Source organism: Lycium barbarum, chromosome 8 (assembly GCF_019175385.1).
Source record: "Lycium barbarum isolate Lr01 chromosome 8, ASM1917538v2, whole genome shotgun sequence".
NCBI classification, from domain to species: domain Eukaryota; kingdom Viridiplantae; phylum Streptophyta; class Magnoliopsida; order Solanales; family Solanaceae; genus Lycium; species Lycium barbarum.
The window spans coordinates 133,156,589-133,161,119 of record NC_083344.1 but is presented as its reverse complement, the minus strand read 5'-3'; the positions used below and the strand labels follow the sequence as shown (position 1 = coordinate 133,161,119).

The following is a 4,531-nucleotide window of genomic DNA, read 5'->3' as shown; positions in this document are numbered from 1 at the left end:
TCCTTAAGCGACGCTTCCTAACAAGTTTCTTCCTTCGTAATCTAATGTTCTTTGCCAGCTTCATTTTCATCTTCTATTCAAGCTTCAACTGAAGCTTAGACTCCAATGGTAGGTTATCAACAGACACACTTTCCTCGACACTCTTCGGATTATCAAAATTCACTTTATCAATATCAGAAGCAGCCTTAGCAATCAAGACACCTCTTTCTTTGAGGATAAATGCTGACTGAATATAGTAATTGACATATGACTTTGGTTGCAAAGCGATGTGATCATTACAAAACCTAGAGACTAATATAGAATAAATTACAAAGTTAAGAACCAGTTATGGTGTATAATATGAACAGCAAAGAGGAAGTACTAGAAAACAAGCTCCTCAATTTCATGTCCTTGATCCCAACTTAACTTTGCTTTAAAGTTCTTTAGTTAACTTTGCTTTAAAGTTCTTTAGTTGCTATTAGTGAAAGCCCAGGTGACCAATCTATCTAGCTATCTATCTAGCTATCTATGTATCTATGTATCTATCTATCTATCTATCTCTCTCTCTCTCTCTCTCTCTCTCTCTCTATATATATATATATATATATATATATATATATATATATATATAAAGGAGAGACAAAGCCCGGTGACGTGGCATATCTCACAAGTCAGCATTTGTATTTATCTAATTTCTCCTCTTTTTTTTGCCATTTTCTCCTTTAAAAATGCGACTTAAAAAACCTCCAGCCAAAAAAGAAAACCGTTCTCTGTTTTAGTACCGACACCAACATTCATCTCCTTAATAAATTTTATGTAACTGAAAAGAAACGTTCCTCACCAAAACCTACCGCTTCTTCTCCTCTTCTTTCCCTTTTCCATTTCCCTGTTCCATCGAATTGTCTTTTTCCTGTTCCCATATTCTGATTATGTTTGCACACTTGATTATTTGGATTTAGGGTATAACGTGGCCTTTCCCTGTAAACTTTTCCTTTGGGGGATTTCTTTATTTCCAGGTTCTTTTTTCCCCTTTGGGTAGGTATTGTGGTAATTGTATTATAGATATTTTAGCTTTCTTATCACAATTTTGCTGTTCAAATTTTTCTATTTAATTTGCTTGATCGAATGGCTTACTGGATAATTTTCGGACACTCCTCTTTTCAGGTTCTAACTATTGCTCTGTACCATCAAGTATCCATCTCTCCTCAACAATTATGAGCAAAGCTAATCTCACACATTTGTGATTTTTGATCTCAACTTATATTTTTAGATTTGTTAAATTATTCTGCTGAAATGCTTCACTTATTTGTTGTTATTGGGTTGAATAATTCGGTATTTCCTTTTGTATTCTAATTATTTATAGTTTTTTAATGGAGATGTGGAGGAGTGCTCTTCTGAGAATTGGGGTGGACATAGCGTAACGCTACCAAAAGGACACGTTTCGGGCCTCTTGAGGAGGGTTTCTCTGCCAACTTGGGGTCTAAAACGCCATCATGTTTCAAGTGACAAGTGGATACTTCTTATCACACTCTAATACATGTTGTTGGATATACCATTGTTCTGTTTATCCACTCCTTTAATACATGCCAGAAACCTTTTCATATTGAACGTTACTTAGATTCCACTGGAAATTTCCACACCTTGAGGGAATGGGAAACTGAATTTTGGGAGTACCTTCCGGTTTGAAACCATTATTTTAAGCGAACAAACCAGAGTTATCTGTGAGTCTGATCCACTAAGCAGAGTCAGAAGGAGGTTTCCCGAAACAAGAATCCAGCATGACAATATGTGACAAACCTCTTCAGGAGGTCGGCTGTAATCCAGCGGATTCCGTCCAGTAATTATCTCCATAATAAGATTTTCAAAACTATAGGCATTACTTTTTTCACTCAACATGTTAGTACCATATTCTGGGGCAACATAATTGATAGAAAGGGGTAAATTTGCAATTTTCTTTCCACGAGCAACTCAATATTCTTCCTGATTGCAATTTATCTGTTCAAATCTATCTGCTTAGTTGAATCGTTTTTGCATTAAACTCCTCTTCCAAGTTCTAACAATTGCTCTCTACGATTAAGTCTCGGTTCTCTAAAAAATTATGAGCAAAGCTAATCTTATACACTTGTGCTTTCTGATTTCAACGAGTCTTTTTAGATTTGTTAAATTATTTTGGTGAAACGCTTCACTTTTGTGTTATTATCTGGTTGAATAATTCGCTATTTCCTTTTGTATTCTAATTATTTATGGTTTTGTAGTGGAGATGTGGTCGAGCGCAAAATAAGGGCCTACAAAGGTCATTCCTGAAACTTTCGACGGTTCAATTATACGTGAGGTGCTATATTCTTCTATTAGAATTTATTTTTGTTGTTATATAGTTTCACTACAAAAAAATGAGTAATTTGCGGAGGTTGAAAGTTGCAATTTGTGGGAGTTTTAGCCTCTTCAAGCAATTAGCGGAGGCTAAAACTCCCGCGAATTCTAACTTTCAACCTCCGCAAATTACCCATTTCTTTTGTAATGTTGATTTTGGGTAATGAGGGAAAAGCGAATTTTGTGCTTTCAAATGTGATATATTATCACCATGTGCGATGAATTTGCTGTCGTTTCATGAAGCTTGACTGGAGAGGGCCTACAAAGATGTGGTCAAGGATAGAACAAGGGCCTGTAACGGTCACTCTTGAAACTCCATTGGTTCACTAAACTATAGGTATATATTCTTCTGCCTTTTGTTTTAGTTATTTTGGCTTTTCTGGGTAACGAGGGACAAAATGATATTCTTACTTTTAGAGTAGATGTATCACAAGTATGTGCCAATAACTTGTCGTGATTACATAGAGCTTGTTTTGAGAGGGTATTATGATAATGTCTGTCATTAAGATTTTTTTCCCTTATCCATTCCCTTTTGTTGATTATAGATGACTTGGGATCTTAACTTATACTCTTTCTTATTTGATTTAACCGTAAGATTTTATTGTTCACGCTGGAGGTCTAATTGGTATTGGAACAGCTGGAGAATCTATTTATGGTATTTAGAGGCCTAATGACTTTGTGACTACTTTTATAGCACCAATTAAGAATTCCAAGTAGATACCCCTGTTACTAAGTTTCTTAGCAATTCATGTCCTTTGAGATGACTTAAGCTAGAGTGTATTACAATTTTGTTTTGGAATGTTTCTTCTGTTGTAGGTCTTCAATGAAAGACGTAAGAACTGTCGGAAAATGAAATATTGATGTTCAAATATTCACAATCTGTGAGTTGGTTTAATTTTCATCTTGTAGCCGGTTTTTTATATTCTTCATTTGACGCAACAATTATAGTTCTTATTAAGAAGCTTTCCAAGCTAGGATTATGATCTTTGCTTTTATGTTAGAATCTCATAATTCTACTATTTATACTTGCATTCGTTGAATATAATTGAAAATGAAATCCTTATTGCAGATATTGTTAGCTTCTTTCAGAAAATTTCTAAAAGTTTTTACTCTAAAGGTTTTTTCCCTTCACTTTCTCCCTTCTCTCTTTAGTATTTTTTGTTGATTCTTTATTCTAATAGTTCCCTTCCTGATTTTGAATTTCATATCAGGGCGTGGATAGTGGGATCAATCTCTCATTCCTACTACTTATCCTTTTCAAAGTGTGAGGAAGATATCAGTGGAGTAGAGCTTAAGAAAGAATTTAGCAATTTGATCCTAAATGTCTCGAGTATTATCTCCAATTCTCGATTATGCAAAATCCTTTAGCTCTCTGTTATATCTTCATTGTTTTGCACTTTCACCTTTGATTGTGTTTTTCCGTCTTGTGTTTAGTACTATAGCTAATGACACGAAGACGTAGGACTTTGTTTCTTTAATGTTAATGTATCTCCTATTAATAAAGTTTATTCTCATTAAGTTGATTATCATTTGGAAAAATCTACTCAAATTTTGATGCTAGAGTAGAATTAAGTCATCCAACGACCCAGTAAGAGATCGATGTTAGTATTAATCCTTATTATATTTTCATATGTGAATTTAGTCAAGGAGGTTTCTTTCCCCTCCCCCTCTTTCCCTTTCTCTCGGACAAGTTTGTGTACAATTATACTTAATTTATTGGTGCCTTGATGTTAGCAAGTATGCCAAAAACTCTATGAGAAGGTATTGTTTAGCGAATGAGTCTGTTTAATAATAGATCTATATTAGAGCAACAACTCCTAAAGTTAAAGTGGTAATTGTCTTTTAGTGTTAAAAAAAAAGTGCTAATTGTCTCTTAGTAGGAAAAAAAAGAAGTGGTAATTGTCTAGATATTAAATTCTGTTTGAAGCATATGTTATTCTTTTCTTGAAGTTGGTTGCTATTTTATGTAGGGGGAGTCTTAAGTGTGTGCAAAGGGCATGGGTGTCACAAGACTTTAAATATGATCCCTATTCGGCAAACTGTTTCACCACTTAAGATATATTATGAACACTATGATGCAGCACAACATGAAAAGTTCAATAAAATTTTGATGTAAACCTTCGGAAAAATGAAATAGCAAAAGGTGAAATATAATTCTAAGAAAATAAAAAAGAGATTGGAA

At 34.2% G+C, this 4,531-nt stretch overlaps 1 long non-coding RNA gene across 1 annotated transcript; it reads left to right on the top strand.

Moving 5' to 3' along the window:
- The first annotated feature begins 767 nt into the window (after positions 1-767).
- LOC132605532 (uncharacterized) lies at positions 768-3,895 on the top strand. The gene is made up of 6 exons (XR_009569209.1): positions 768-1,014; positions 1,144-2,311; positions 2,593-2,686; positions 3,166-3,230; positions 3,419-3,466; positions 3,561-3,895. It is a non-coding gene; the product is annotated as an uncharacterized LOC132605532 (long non-coding RNA).
- The last annotated feature ends 636 nt before the right edge of the window (positions 3,896-4,531 follow it).